Source organism: Halichoerus grypus, chromosome 1 (genome assembly GCF_964656455.1).
Source record: "Halichoerus grypus chromosome 1, mHalGry1.hap1.1, whole genome shotgun sequence".
In the NCBI taxonomy this organism is placed as follows: Eukaryota; Metazoa; Chordata; class Mammalia; order Carnivora; family Phocidae; genus Halichoerus; species Halichoerus grypus.
This window is the reverse complement of record NC_135712.1, coordinates 88,491,475-88,508,773: the sequence shown is the minus strand read 5'-3', so window position 1 is coordinate 88,508,773 and position 17,299 is coordinate 88,491,475. Positions and strand designations below refer to the sequence as shown.

Below are 17,299 nucleotides of genomic sequence, written 5' to 3'. Positions count from 1 at the left end.
ACATCTTGGCTCTTTCCACAGTTTGGCTAGAACTCATACAGCAATTCAGTAAAGTGGCAGGATACAAAATCAATGCACAGAAATCAGTGGCATTCCTATACACCAACAAGAAGACAGAAGAAAGAGAAATTAAGGAGTCGATGCCATTTAAAATTGCACCCAAAACCATAAGATACCTAGGAATAAATCTAACCAAAGAGGCAAAGAATCTTTACTCAGAAAACTATAAAATACTCATGAAAGAAACTGAGGAAGACACAAAGAAATGGAAAAATGTTCCATGCTCATGGATTGGAAGAAGAAATATTGTGAAGATGTCAATGCTACCTAGAGCAATCTACACATTTAATGCAATCCCTATCAAAATACCATCCACTTTTTTCAAAGAAATGGAACAAATAATCCTAAAATTTGTATGGAACCAGAAAAGACCCCGAATAGCCAGAGGAATGTTGAAAAAGAAAAGCAAAGCTGGTGGAATCATTATTCCGGACTTCAAGCTCTATTACAAAGCTGTCATCATCAAGACAGTATGGTACTGGTATAAAAACGGACACATAGATCAGTGGAACAGAATAGAGAGGCCAGAAATGGACCCTCAACTCTATGGTCAACTAAACTTCCACAAAGCAGGAAAGAATGTCCAATGGAAAAAAGACAGTTTCTTCAACAAATGGTGTTGGGACAATTGGACAGCCACATGCAGAAGAATGAAACTGGCCCATTTCCTTACACCACACACAAAAATAGACTCAAAATGGATGAAAGACCTAAGTGTGAGAGAGGAGTCCATCAAAATCCTAGAGGAGAACACAGGCAGCAACCTCTTTGACCTCAGGTGCTGCAACTTCTTCCTAGAAACAAAGACAAGGGAAGCAAGGGCAAAAATGAACTATTGGGACTTCATCAAAATAAAAAGCTTTTGCACAGCAAAAGAAACAGTTGATGCTATTTTTTAATGCAGTTATTACGTGTAGTTATATGAGTAATTATTATATGTACAATTTGAGGACCATTCTCCTACCCAAAGGAAATTTCAACTGCATGAGTATAGAATAAAGGAAAATGGCTTAGCAGTATCATATAGAAAATGACTAAAAATTTTTTTTGACATTAAGCTCAATATGAGTCAGACATGATATGGCTATGGGAAAACCAAATGGAATTATAGGTTGTATTGGGAAAAATACACTTTCTTAAATGAATCAGGAGATAAGCTTATACTATTCTTCCTAGTAAGACCACAATTAGAGTATTGCGTTTAGTTCTAGAAGCTCCCTGTCAAGAGAGAGCTAAATAAGTTTACTATTCAGAGGAGAGTGGGATTTAGATGGATCTGGAAACAACCAGATTAGAGATATTAGTTGGAGAGTCACAACAGAGTGATTTCTAGAAACATTTTAGCAATTTAATAGATACTTTAATAAATCCATTTTGATATGGAAGGGGGATTCAATTTTGGCTTTTAGAGGATGAGAGAAGAACAACATGGTTTTTATTTTATGGTTCCTAATATAGTAGAAATTAAACAGAGAGGGAAAACGGAGTTTGAAAGATTATAACTTATTTTATATATTTTTATTTAAGTTTTTGATTTTTCTACAAGACACAAAATATAAATACACACGCCTTTCTGTGTAATAGATGCATATGTAATGTGCGTATGTGTATAACAGCTTAACATATGTGTGTGTATTTATGTCTCGTGTGTGTATATATGCATGTGAGTATGTGAGAAAAGGCAGGAGGCAAAGAGGTACTGGACAAATAGTGAGACAGGAAAACTATTTGGCCTGAAGCTCTCATTCATAAAGGACATCAAATTTATACTTTTGCATTACATCACTTTACATGTGTGTGTTTGTGCATGTATATATATATATATATATATATATATATATATATATAACATATAACATTAAAAATACCCTGGACTAGACATACTGTGTGTGATTGAAGGACACAACTAGGACTAAAGAATCGAAGCATAGGAATACACATCTCAATTACATCTAAGAAAGAAGTTTCTGACAAATAGTGTTCTTAAAAGATGAAATGTGATGCTTTTATAGGGTAGTGAACTCGCCAGTGATCGTGAGTTCACTACCACTGCATGCATTAAAGCACAGCCTAAGTAGCTCTAAGTATTTTGACTGTATGAGGTTTAATGTGGCCTTTAGTACCAACATTCTATGATCTGACAAAACACTTGATCTCTCTGCATCTTAGCTTCTACAGTTATAAAATGAGATGGTAGAATGAGACCTGTTTAAAATAAAAAATCTTTCCTAGTTCTGGTATTTGGTGATTTTCCTTTATGATTTTAAACTCAAAATTCTCATTTAAAATCCTTATATTGGGGCACCTCGGTGGCTCAGATGGTTAAGTATCTGCCTTTGGCTCAGGTCATGATCCCATGGTCCTGGAATCGAGCCCCGCATTGGGCTCCCTGCTCTGCAGGAAGCCTGCTTCTCCCTCTCCTGCTCCCCCTGCTTGTGTTCTCTCTCTGGCTGTCTCTCTCTCTGTCAAATAAATAAAATCTTTAAAAAATAAAATAAAATCCTTATATCATTTCTTCTAACACTATGACTCTGCAGTATAAGACTCTGGAAAATGTTAACTTATTGCAATAGATACCTTTAAGACATTCTTGTAAGCACCAGAGACATAGAAGTTGCCTCAAGTTAATAACACCTGCTCCGATGTGGTTATATTCCAGAGGTGGGGATGGAGAAATAGAACAAACAAGGTAACTAAGTAAAATATAGTGTATGGTAGGTATAATACCGGCTAAAGAAACAATTAAGCCACATTATTAAATTCAGCATTACTAAAAAGTCATAATCAGAATAGGTAAATTATATTTTAGAATATAAAAATTTCCCTCACTTTTAATTTATGAAAAATTCAGAAATTAATAAAAATCATACATTAAGAATATAGTTTTATATATCATGATATAATAAACACTTTCACCATTTGCCTTCCTTGGCACTTGCACTAGTTATAGAAGACCCCTATGGTCTAAGGTATATGTCCAGAGAACTTTGCATTACCACTTCAATAATATTTATTTATCATACATTTTGAGTGGAAAGGGAAATATTGATCTTGTCTTGAGTTAACAATGGTTAAGAAAGTGATTCTTTTTCCTATTAGTGATATGATTACGGTATAACTTGTATCCCAGCCCCAGTGTGCAAGCTTCAAAATGTTGATTATGGTAATGTTCTAACTCATAACAAACTTTCGAACTGAAAGCTTATGGTTCAATATTTTGACATTATTTTAAACTATTGCTACAGTTATTGAAGAAATACATGTATGCCATTATTCTCTTTGGCCCTATTAATTTATATATATGCCAATGGCAAATAGATTTAAATAGATAGATGCAAATAGATAGCCTCATTTTGTTTTATCTGACTGACATTTATCCCAAGATTGTCATGAATTTTTACTTCATTTCTGAAATATGTAACAAATCATCCTATTTCATGTTTTCTCTTAGTAGAGAATTCGTATTTCTAAATATTCTTGAAGCAAAAATTTCAAAATTACAGTAGAATTTCTACTCTCAATCCTTGTAAGCTCTTCCTTTATGGGGGAGGAAATGTTCAAAGTACAAAAATGGGTGTGACAAGATCATATGCAGTTTAAGAAAATGGAAAAATTGATTATAATGATAACCATATGGAGTAAAGATAAAATTGTTAATTACATCGTATAAAAGAACATTTGGTGAACAAGATTCATTTTTTCTAACATTAAATAAACTTTAGAGATGTTATTCATGTAAGAATCTCACTCTTCAACCTGATGGTGTTATGACAATTCTCATCAAATATACAAGGAGGAAGTCAAAAGTAATTTGCTTTTCAAGAAAGTTGTTGACAGAAGTTCATTGTATAAACCTAAATATTTCATTTAGAATTTGGGTTGTGTCCCAAATTTTGTTGTTGGATTCTTTTTAACTCCCAGTAGTTATTATTCTGCAAAGGCAGAGTAAGCAGTCTGACCCAGTGAACCTATTCATTCTCTACTACAATATATTAAAAAAAAAAAAGGAAGAAAGAAAGGAAGTCTTTTTTAGAGCAGTTTTAGGTTTAGAGAAGAATTGAGCAGAACATACAATTTTCATATAACCTTTCTCTCTCTCTCACGCGCACACACACACACACACACACAGTTCCCCCACCCACAAGGCACAGTTTCACTGTTATTCCTATTATTAACATCTTGCTCTAGTGTGGTACATTTGTCACAGTTGATGAGCCAACATTAACTGATGAGTACAACATTAACTGATGAGTACAACATTATTAGTACTAATAGTTTATGTTAGGGTTTACTCTTTGTATTTTACATTCTCTGAGTTTTGATAAGTGTATAATGATGTGTATCTACCATTACTGTATCATACAGAATAGTTTCACACCCTAAAAATCTATGTTTCACCTTTTTTCTCTCCCTCCTTCCTGCCTGAGCCTCTGGCAACCACTGGCCTTTTTCATGTCGCCACAGTTTTTCCTTTTCCAGAATGTACTATCATTTGATCATACAGTATGTTAGATTGGCTTCCTCAGTTAGCAATGTGATTGAGTCTTTTCTATATTAACTTATTTTTATCACTGAATAATGTTTCATTGTATGGATATACCACAGTTTGCTTATCTATTCACCTATTAAAGGGCACTTGGTTTCTTTCAACGTTTGGCAATTATGAATAAAGCTGCTGTATGTATTCGTGTGCAGGTCTGTGTGGAGGTACACTTTCAACTGATTTTGGTAAATACCAAGGAGCACAACTGCTGGGTCATATTGTCAGCCTATGTTTAGCTTTGTAGGAAACTGCCAAACTGTTTTCCAAAGTGGGTGTAGCATTTTGCAGTTCCCCCCCAGCAGTGAATGAAACTTTTGGTTGCTCCATATCCTCACCAGCATTTGTTGTTAGTATTCTGGGTTTTAGCCATTCTAATAGATGAGTAAAGGTATCTCATTATTTTAATTGCAATTCTCTAATGAAATATGATATTGAGAATCTTTTCATATGCTTATTTTCCATCTATGTAACTTCTTCAGTGAAGTGTCTTTTGACTCTTTTTAAGTTGTTGGCTTTCTTATTGTTCAGTTTTAAAAGCTCTTTCTATATTTTGGATATGAGTCTTTTATCAGATATGTATATTGCAGTATTTTCTCCCAGACTGTGGCCTGTCTTTTCATTCTCTCATCAGTCTCTTTTGTGAAGCAGAAGTTTTAATTTTAATGAAATCCAACTTATCAATTTTTTCTTTAATGGGTTGTGCTTTTAGCGTTGAATCTAAAAGTTCATCATCAAACCCAAGCTCACCCAGATTTTCTCCTATGTTGTCTTCTAGGAATTTCATAGTTTTACATTTTATAAAAGGCCAATGATCCATTTTGAGTTAATTTTTGGGACTAGTGCAGGTCTATATCCAGATGCATTATTTTTGCACATGGATGTCTAGTAGTTCCAACACTAACTGTTGAAAAGACTATCCTTTCTCTATTGAATTGCCTTTCTTCTTTTGCCATACAATATACTTTAATATTGCCTTTTACTGTCAACAGCTCACTTGTTCACAGAATAGCTTTCAGGATTAAAACCATCATGCAGCAGTGATATTGTTTGGGATTTATAAAAAGATTTGGGATTTATAAAAGTAGGAAGGGGTTTGAATTGGAAAACTTGTCTTTTACTACTTGCCTGGCTTAGAGCAAGCTAAATAGTAACTCTGAAAGTCAGTTTCTCAACAAAATAGAAAACCTCAAAGGTCTATTCATATTAGGATAAATTTAGATATAATACTGGGATAACACTAGATGAAATGAGGATAAAATGTGAGAAGATAATTTTTAAACTCTAGAATTCTATACAAATATTACAAAATAAAAGTAACTTTTATTCCATTCTGTTGTTTTTACTTCTGACTTTGATAGTGTTCTGGATTCCAAAACTTCTTCCTCATTATCTCTTTTAACCAAAGGAGAAATATTTAAAAATTCAGTAACACACATTCTCTTTCCCCAGGGTCACTACAGTGAAATTTTTCTTTCATTTTTAAGTTTTATTATACAGTCCTTTCCCTTAAACATTTGCTAAAAGCTTCCATATTGAGGAATTACAAGATCCCACAGAAAATAAAAAGTTTGGGAGGGGATAGAATTAAACATGCAGTTTTTAAAAAGAGTGAATATAATATTTAAAATAGTGTTAGCTTCCAAAATAAATGTGGACACTCTAAATGACAAATCTTTTCCAGTAGGGAAGCCTTCTTTCAAACCACATTTTGTTATGTGTTTAAGAGACAGCATTGCAAGCAGCGTAGTCTTTCAGGGCAGATTCTCGCTTTTAAGTTTTGAAGTTTTGAAGTCTGAACGACTTTTTAGATTTGGGCACCAGCCATTGCATGCTTGAAATTTAATATCTTACAAAATATGCATTCTTCCTAGCTTATTTTAGAAAATTTCCCCAAAATGTTTGGCCTTGTCACAAATTTTTAGAATCCTTTTTTTTTTAAGATTTTATTTATTTATTTGATAGAGAGAGAGAGAGCACGGGGGGGGGGCGGCAGGCAGAGGCAGAGGGAGAAGCAGGCTCCCCACTGAGCAGGGGGCCCGATGGGAGACTCAATCCCAGGACCCTGAGATCATGACCTGAGCCGAAGGCAGACGCTTAACCAATTGAGCCACCCAGGTGCCCTTAAAGGGCATGAGTTCTTGAGGCTACTGTTCTGTTTCTATACCTCCTTTCTTCACTTGCCCCTATACCACGCTAAATAGTCTTAAAAATAGGGGTGCCTGGTGGCTCAGTCAGTTAAGCGTCTGCCTTCGGCTCAGGTCATGATGCCAGGACGAGTCCTGCATCGGGCTCCCTGCTCAGGGGGGAGTCTTCTTCTCCCTCTGCCTATGCTGCTTCCCCCATTGCTTGGGCTCTCTAACTCTTGCTCTCTCTCAAATAAATAAATAAATAAAATCTTTAAAATAAATAGTCCTAATAGGAATAGGAAATAGGAAATAAGAATTCTGGGAAATAGGAATAGGAAAAGCCTATAGGAAATAGGAAAAGCCTTAACTACTGCTTTCTCCTTTATTTTAAGTGACTACACTAAACTGCACAGACATAGAAAGATCTTTGATTTTAAACTTTTAGTGTACAAATAGAAAACCATGGGATGTTAAATTTGCTCTCAGCAAAAATGTGATTGGTAAAGATTTTCTATTAATAGACAGCTGCAATGTATGAGTGTGAAAGACATTACCATGGCCTCACATTCGTACATTGGAAGAGGTTATCTGGGTAAGATCCCATGTTTAGTCTCTACATATTTAAAGAGTCAGCAGTTAAACAACAAAAGCTAATAAGGGTTTCTCTCCCTCCCCATTATGAAATATACAGACAGGGGCGCCTGGGTGGCTCAGTTGGTTAAGCAACTGCCTTCGGCTCAGGTCATGATCCTGGAGTCCTGGGATCGAGTTCCGCATCGGGCTCCCTGCTCAGCAGGGAGTCTGCTTCTCCCTCTGACCCTCTCATGCTCTCTCTATCTCATTCTCTCTCTCAAATAAATAAATAAAATCTTTAAAAAAAAACAAACAAAAAAAACAAAACAAAAAATGAAATATACAGACAGACAGACAGACAGATAGACATATGCATTACTGCACTAGTAACTGATTATATGGGATTAGAGGATGATTTTACCAAAGGATCAGAAATTTGGTGTGGCTTTGGGGAAAAGATTCGATAATCCATCCATTGCATCTGTATTGCAGTATTTTTTTTTAAAGATTTATTTTTTATTTATTTGAGAGAGAGGGCAGGCAAGTTGGGGGTGGGGCAGGGGGAGAAAATCTTCAAGCTGACTCCCCCTGACTGAGAGTGGAGGTGGGGGGTGCTGGATCTCAAGACCCTGAGATCCTGACCTGAGCTGAAACCAAGAGTCAGATGCTTAACGGACTGAGCCACTCAGGTGCCCCATGCACCTGAGTTTTGATTTGAGAGTGTGGGGAACTGAGAAGGAAAAAAGCATGAGTCAATGTTGAATGCTAGCTGCTTGGCAGAAATGGAGCTCTAGGAAAGTGAACATCCTCAAGCACCATCATTTGAAATAAATTAAAGGCTAATTATGATGCTTAAAACAAAACTACTGGTTATACTGTAATATTGTCCTATTGTTCTTTCTAAATGTGTGGTATTTCAGCTACATTGCCGTTAAATAGTCTGTGGGTGCTATGTAAACACCTACGTTTATAGTATTATTTCTTTGGGGGATTCATGTGAGTTCCAAACAATGGTCTTAATCAGGAGTTTTGGGAACACAGACCTATTTGTAAGTTGAAGGACAGTGTGTACATCTGCTTGTACCTGTGTGGGGGGGTCTCTGACTTTGTGTCCTTATAAAATGTGGGAGCAGGCTCATAAAAAAGGAATTCCTTTCCAAGATAGCTGGAATGACCTAGAAGAAGTTCAGAGGACAATTTCAAGCTAATCTAAGCCAATACCATTTTTTGTTAGCATCCTTGAAAGCAGGAAAATAGCAATGTAAATGTCAAGATGCTTCTGCCTTGAGCCAAGAATAAACAAAGCAAGCAATCCATTAAAAGTACTTTTCAAACACATAAGCTCCCAAAACTTTGCTTTTGAAAGATGTTAGAACTAGTTTACACTTAGGCAAGCTATGACATTAGACAGAACTATTATAAAACACACTTCCCAGACACCCTATGATCAGGTTTATAGCTATGTATTCTGTACATACATTTGATTTTAAGAATTTTAAGAGCTTGAAGGGTGCCTGGGTGTCTCAGTCAGTTAAGCATCTGCCTTTGGCTCAGGGCATGATCCCAGGGTCCTGGGATAGAGCCCCACGTTGGGCTCCCTGCTCAGCGGGAATTCTGCTTCTCCCTATGCCGCTCCCCCTGCTCATGCTCTCTCTCTCTCAAATAAATAAATAAGATCTTTTTTTTTTAAGATTTTATTTATTTATTTGACAAAGAGAGAGAGCACAAGCAGGGGGAGTGGGAGAGTGAGAAGTAGGCTCCCCAACGAGCAGGGAGTCCGATGTGGGGCTCAATCCCAGGACCCTGGGATCATGACCTGAGCCGAAGGCAGATGCTTAACGACTGAGCCACCCAGGCGCCCCTAAATAAATAAAATCTTAAAAAAGAAAGAATTTAAAGAGTTTGAAATCCAACCCCTCCCCCCCAGAAAAAACACATTTTAGAATAAAGGATTTCATTACACAGTTTTCATGGTGTTTTAATTAGAGTTAGCTATATAAATACTAATAGAACCTCATGTTCAGTGTTTGATTGGGATAATAACTACTTTGTTCGGGTTGTACTATTTCTTTTGGCGAGGTGTGGGTGATCTGAATGGAGCTAAAATCCGACCATTGTTTCTGTTGTCATTAATTCTATCAGAAATGCCTCTGATTTCTTTAGACTATGAAAAAATAACTAGTGATTAAGAATTACCATAATGCTTTTAAAATATTTTTTATAGCGGCCACTTGCACAAAAGAATCTATGTATGAATACAGTTTTATAATCTACACAATGTAAAATTTCCAGAAGAGGATTGAAGACCTGGCTCATGTACAAAATCTTTATAATGTTGATCATTATATACGTTCTCTATTACTCTTTTATGATAAACATATACATTAGCTTCATAATTATGTATCCCTTTCATATTTTTAAAGTTTCTACTTCTAAACTCCCAAATTAAAACAAAAATTAATATACTGCAATCCAAGCCTCCTTTTTTAATAGCTCATTTTGTTAATATTGAAACAAAGAACATATCCCATTTTGACAGATAATGTTCACTGCAATTTGATTAGACATTGAAACACTTGTTTAAAAAATTTCAATTGACAATAACCACTTTAGACTAATTGGTCTAAAACTTAGTCTGCTAGGATCAAAATAGAAATTCATGTGTGCACAACTGTTAAAATTTTATAAAAATGTTTCTCAGGTTTGAGGTTTCTTTCTATACAAGGTGAGAAAAATTACTGTTGTCATATTTGCAAAACAAGACACATTGCCAGTCTGAGAGTGAGTTGTGATTTTATGGTATATTTAATAACATTATGAATAAGACTAATAACCATATTCCTCATGGATGAGGATTTACTTTGTACCAGGGACTGTGCTGTACATTTTCATGTATTATCTATAACACTTCTAACAAAATTGCAATATCAGTCGTATTATCCCATGTATACAGGTAGAAAAACCTGAAACTTAGGAAAAGCTAATATGTTGCATAAATGGGATTTGAACCTATCTTGTTTTCTCTAAAACCACTGGTCTGGGGCACCTGGGTGGCTCAGCCGTTAAGCATCTGCCTTCGGCTCAGGTCATGATCCCAGGGTCCTGGAATTGAGCCCCGCATCCAGCTCCCTGCTCAGCGGGAAGCCTGCTTCTCCCTCTCCCACTCCCCCTGCTTGTGTTCCTTCTCTCGCTTTGTCTCTCTCTGTCAAATAAATAAATAAAATCTTAAATAAATAAATAAATAAATAAATAAATAAATAAATAAATAAAACCACTGCTTTTCCTATTAGGTAGTGCTGCATATGTTTGATCCAAATTCTTCCTAGTTTTCTCAGAAGTCACCAATAAATTTGTTTAGATTTTGGTGCAAATCTAGCCAGATATTAAAAGACTCAAATTTCATAAGTGCTTCTTAAGTTTCATTTGTTCTACATTGACAGTTATATCTCCTAGCCCTAAAGTTTGCAAAAGTGTTTCTGTGAGGCACCAAGTCTATCCCTACTTCTGGAAAAAAAAGATATGCCCTATTGTCTGAATCAAAAAAATTATTTTTTCCCAAGATATTGCCTACCCTTTCTGGTTTCCATAAATCTTAAATGCAGTTAAAAGAGAGGGGACATTTGTCTGTTAAATCTCATATATCATAGTTAGAAATGTTTTTACATAAATAACAGTGCAATATAGAGAAGGAATCACTAGACTAGGACTTTAGAGATATGGACTTAAGCCCTAAAAGGCCACTGATAAGGTAATCCTTTAAGTCACTTCACTTCCATGAGAGTCCTTCTTTTAATTGATTAAGTCAGAGAAGATAAATAGGCAGATCTCTAACATAATGGAAATGCTAGTTGAGTAGGTATTTATATATATATATATATATATATATATATATATATTTTTTTTTTTTTTTAAGAATTTATTTGTTTATTTGACAGAAAGAGACAAAACGAGAGAGGGAACACAAGCAGGGGGAGTGGGAGAGGGAGAAGCAGGCTTCCCGCAGAGCAGGGAGCCCGGCGCGGGGCTCGATCCCAGGCTCCTGGGATCATGACCTGAGCTGAAGGCAGATGCCTAATGACTGAGCCACCCAGGTGCCCCGAGTAGGTATTTATAAACTAATGTGAGTCAGCTTTTGATTCTCTTTAAAAATAATTATTGAAATAATTATTTCAATGAGGGAAGAAAAATAATAAAATTTAAGTTCTGCATGAAACCATGTTAAACATTTTAGCATTTGTTTCTCTTTTATCACCTATTTCATCTATCAGTATAACATATTTTAGCATTTCCATGTATATAAATATCTTGATTTAATATGATGCAAAGAGAATTAAAAGAAAGGATCATGCTCAGAATTTTCTTTGTACCCACTACAGCACATAATATTTTATTTTGCTACATAAGAGAAACTAAAGTACTTGATCGTGGTGTAGATCATGTTTACTAGAGCAAATGCCCAGAAATCATTGTGTTTGCCAATATCTAGATTATTAGTAGTAACATCTTATTCTTATAATAAGGAAGTAGGTCTCTATACCACACACACACACAAATATGCAGCAGGTACAACATATGGAGATGGCACAGGTAGGAAGGATTGAGAACTCATAGACACGGTTGTGTAGAGCACATATTTATTCCTGGACCCCACCCCGGTGTAATATTTTGTTCAAATGACAGCTTACATGAGTTACTCTAGTTGAGGAGGAAACGGATACAAATGTCCTTCCTTCTCCATGGCCACCACAAGATTTGCCAACCACTACGTTTGGTTTTGTTATTTATCCAGTCTGCTTACCAAGGTCACAACAGTATAACATTTTCATCTCATGGACCAGAAATAAAAAGGAGGCTGTGAATTTATAACCATACTGAAATGACATCAACCTGGAAAGTTATAAGGACAATAGGATGAAATGGAAATAGAAATAGTTAGAGCTAAATATAATCTATAATTTAATATACAATAGATATAATCCTAATAAAAAATACAACAAATTCTCAAATTACATATGGTGGGATTCTAGTATTTCCTTTCAATCTGTCCTAATCGGATAAGTTTTAATGAAAAGACTAGAAGACAGTCTAGTAATTCAAAGTAGGACTAGCTTCAGTCGAAAGAATTAGAGGCTTATATGTTCATAGGAAGTGTCAGAGATGTAAAGGTCAAGGAAGCTTCCACTAACATTCATGGAATCAAGAACTACCAGAACTGAAAGAAAAGCTTCAGTAACAGTACCAGGTGCCTCCAGGAGCTCTCTGAGAAACTCTGACTCTCCTTTCTGCCATCTGCCTACCCGTCTGTCTGCAACCTTTGCTGAAGAGGATGGTTTCACTTCTTCTGCCTTCCAAATCCTGTGTGATGTTTGGGTTGTGTATCTTTTCCTGTGCTTTGATAACATTGTTGACTACTTGATCCAGAAAAACCAACTTGGTCTTTTATGCTGTTGTTCCTGTATCTTGGAGGAACTGGGATCTGCCTTGTGCTACAATTAGTGGTGGTGGTAGTGGAAGTAGAGGTATATCTCACACCAGCATTTATTGGAATTGTTCAATTTGAAATATATTTCTCTGCCAAACAGAGATTACAAACTCAAAGATACTGCCTATAAGAATTTTTAAATGGGGGCACCTGGGTAGCTCAGCCGGTTAAGCCTCTGCCTTCGGCTCAGGTCATGAGGATCGAGCCCCGCATCAGGCTCCCTGCTCAGCAGGGGGGTCTGCTTCTCCCTCTCTCTCTGCTGTTCCCCCTGTTCATGTGCTGTCTCCCTCTCTCGCTCACTCTCTCTCAAATAAAAATAAATAAAATCTTTATTAAAAAGAAAGAATTTCTAAATGAATACTAATCACATGTCATATCAGACATTTAATATACTTGGTGCTTTGTTCTGATCTTTACAACATACATAATAATTGTGGGAGCTGGTAGTTTTACCCAGTGCTTTCTTGCTTCAAAGCCCTCTCTCTTACTCTACCATACTCTCCAAGGTCACGTATGGAAGGTTCCATTTTTTTCTTCAGTGTTCTCTATAGAATTTTTCTGATCTGCCGGTCACTCAGCGAGGTAGGTATTTTCCCCATTTTTCAGTTAAGAACCCCAAAGTTCAGAAAAAAATAAATTTTTCCCCAAAGTTTCCAGAGATGGTAAATGACATAAATTAGTAAGCAATAAAACCTGGTTACAGCCATTCTGCATTTTATTTTTTAACTAAATTAATGACCACTTTAGTAGTAGCTTCACCAATAGGAGAAGAATAAAAGATTAGAAAGAAAAAAAGTTGAAGTGAATAAAATGATCCTATTTCAAACCAATAAAGAGAAGCAGAAACAAAATATATTTTATCTCAGAAAAAAATGGTTATTTAATCCTTTGCCACTACTCAGATCTCAGCTGTAGGACTAATGCCTGTGGGCTGGGTGATATTTTGTTTCTTGCATTTCCTATCTTACTGTCTTTCTAATCTGTGAATTAGAAATTGGTGCCACTTCTTCAGAAATACTTATCTAGGTTTACTACTAATGCCATTACTACTGATTCCATTTATTAATTCAAAAAAGCCTTACTGTGCACCAAATGCCAGAACTACTGAGAATACCATGCTCAAAAATATAAATATCAACCCTACCCTTGCGGACCTCACCCTTTAGTGGGAAGAAACAGAATAGGCAGACAACAAACCAACTAAATATATAATTACAAACTTTAAAAGTGTCTAGAAGTACAAAATAATAATAATAATATTAATATAATAATAACAAGAAAGAAAGGAAGAAAGAGAGAAAGAAAGAAAGAAAGAAAGAAAGAAAGAAAGAAAGAAGAAAGAAAGAAAGAAAAGAAAGAAAGAAAAGAAGAAAGAAAAAAAAATCCAGGACTTTTTTATTAAGATGGCGAAATGGATTGGAGGAAAGCAACTTGGGTTGAGACTGAAGAATTAGACAAGGGCCTAGAGGCCATGATGTTATTTTCGGTGCATTTGAAATCTGATTTTAAGCAGAGGATAACATAATTCTGTCTGTTGGTTTGAATATCTATCCATCTATCTTCTATTCTTATCAGATATGTGGAGAGGGGATTATAGAAGTAATGGAAGAAATGGAGAGATTAAAAATGATGTGATATTTTAATGATCTAAGTGTATCAGTCAGAGTTCTCCAGAGAAATAAAACCAATAGGATGGATAGATGATAGATATAGATAGATAGATAGATAGATAGATAGATAGATAGATGATAGATTTTAAAGAATTGGCTCATGCAATTTTAGAGGTTGGAAAGTCCAAAATCCATAGGGCAAGTAGGCCGGAAACTCGAGGAGAAGTTAATGTTGCAGTCTTAATCTGAAATTTGTAAGGTAGGCTAGAAATTCAGGAAGGATTTCTATATTACAGTCTTGAGGCAAAATTGCTTTTTTTTTTTTTTTTTTCAGGAAATCTCAGTTTTTGCTCTTAAGTGTTTCAACTGATTGGATGGGGCTCATCCACATTACCAAGATATTCCCCTTTACCTAAAGTCAACTGATTGTAAATGTTAATCACATCTACGAAGTACCTTCAGAGTAACATATAGATGGTGTTGGACCAAACAACTGGGCAGCATGGCCTAGCCAAGTTGGCATATAAAATTAACCATTGCCAAAGGTCATATTGATGGAAGTAGAAATAGTCTGGAGATAGAATCTACTGAACCTCGTAATGGATTAAATGTGAGGATAAAAGATAGGGAAGGGATCATGAGTTACAGATTTCATACATGAGCAGTGGATTTTAATAGCTATGATGTGGACCAAATGAGATTCTCTGTTTTCTAATTGGGGTTCTTATGATTGCAGCTTAAATAATGTGACTGAGAAGGTGAGATTACTTTTGGTAAGCACTTTAAATGGAAGTCTTGGGAAGAAATTCTGTTTGTAACTGTCTGGCTATATTTGGCTAATCCTAATGTAGACTAAAAATTTACCTTGCCGTCTTTTTCTCATCCAGAAATAATTACATGCAAATAGTAATTGGCTCTTTATACAATAATTTGAAATGGGAGAAAACATGGCCAAATATTTTTGGAAGGAACAGCCCCCTAATGTGCCAGTTAAAGTGTCTCCAATTTTTTTTTTTTTATTGCTAATCATAGTAGGTCTCATTTTCTAATCAAAACTTACATGTGTTCCACTAGGGGGTTTGGAAGATATGCTAACTCAATCTAATTTTACAGAATATCATTCAAAATGTAGCCTTGTCAGATACACAAATTTAGGAGGAAAGAAAGTAATATATGCACCAAATGTTAAGTACTCTCTCTGAAAGTTGTTGCAAATTCCCCATGTTCCCAATTATGTCCTTTTCTTAGCTATGAACTATGAAATTAAATGGACAGTTCTGAAAAAATAAAGAGTAGACATTTTCTCAAAGCTGATTACAGTGCCAGTTTTTTCTTTCTAAAATGGAATATCAGGGTGCCTGGGTGGCTCAATCAGTTAAGTGTCTGCCTTCAGCTCAGGTCATGATCCTGGGGTCCTGGGATCGAGCCCTGAGTCAGGCTCCTTGCTCAGTGGGAACCTGCTTCTTCCTCTCTCTCTCTCTCTGACTGCCGTTCCCCTTGCTTGTGTGCATGTGCTCTCTCTCAAATAAATAATTAAAATCTTTTAAAGAAAATGGAATATCGAATGAATAGAAAATCATTCTGGACATTGGAAATAAAGAATTAAAAAATAGCAAAATATTTTTCCAGATTAATTTCTAGAGGTTGATGAATACCTTTATTTCATTTTATTTCAGAAAATGTTTACTTTTCTATGTATTACTATAAGTCCCAAATGAGAGCCTTGATAATCCATAAAGTCAGATTTCTTCTAACTGTTAAATGATTAATTTGCATACAATTTAGATTAGGTTTAGTCAAATTTTATTGCTCTCAGGCTGCTAGTGATATTTTATATTGGTAAATGTTTTAAATAAATGAAACTTCCTCTAAGTAAATTAAAAGTTTTATGATTATTATTTTGTCTCTTTGTTATAAATTATATGAAGTATCTCTTATATATAAAGCATAAACTAAGTTTATTAGTTTCTTGTGGCTGTCTTAACAAATTACCAGGCTTAAAACAATAGAAATTTATGTTCTCACAGGTCTGGAGGCCAGATGTCTGAAATCGAAGTTTGAGTAGGGCCATATTCTCTTCAGAGACTCTAGGGGAGAATTCATCCCTTGCCTCTTATAGTTTCTAGTAGCTGCCAGCATTCATTTTCTTTCTTTGGCCACATCACTCCAATCTCTACCTCAGTTTCCACCTTGCCTTCTTCTCTTCTTTGTATATCTATGTAATATCTCTCCATCTCTCTCTTTTAGGGCCCATCCAGATAGTGCAGGATGATCTTCTTACATAAAGATCCTTAACTTAACCACACCTGCAAAAACACTTTTTTTTTTTTTTTTTTTTTCCAAATAAGGTAATATGTATACAGGTCCCAGGGATTCTGACGTGGACATATCTTTGGGGCCACCATTCGGACTACTACACCAGATAATGTAAAGGATACGAGTGTGGATTAGACAATAGCTTTGTGTCCGTAAATGTGCCAGTTATTAAGTTTTAGCCTTTCAGTTTCAACCCCATCCTGTTACTACTATGCCATGAACCTGGAGCTGGGAATCTGCAAACCACATCTCTGCTTGTCCAGACTGACTCCTTGTTAGAGTCACTAAATTGTATACAATTTAGATTAGGTTTAGTCAGATTAGGGAGGCACTAAGGGAAAATGGGAACCTGGAAGAGGAAGAGATGTTGTGTCTTGTTTGCATTTTATTCTTGCTTTTGCTTCCTTCTCGTGTCACGGACACTCTAGCAAGGCTTCTTCACCCTGGTAGTGACAGTTCACTTTAGTAGCAGCAGTTAATTCTCATCTGCACTTTTTCCAGCATAAACTAAACCAGTCTCAATCCTCGTCAGTGAAAGCAGCACCAACTGTCTAGAAGCCCTTCCTCATAGGCCTGGATCCCAGTTTCA

At 35.7% G+C, this 17,299-nt stretch overlaps 1 protein-coding gene across 2 annotated transcripts in view; it reads left to right on the top strand.

Annotated features, from left to right (window-relative positions):
- Positions 1 to 17,299, top strand: part of NAALADL2 (N-acetylated alpha-linked acidic dipeptidase like 2) — a 1,303,067-nt gene that overhangs the window by 1,256,440 nt on the left and 29,328 nt on the right. The gene's annotated exons all lie outside the window — the stretch shown is intronic.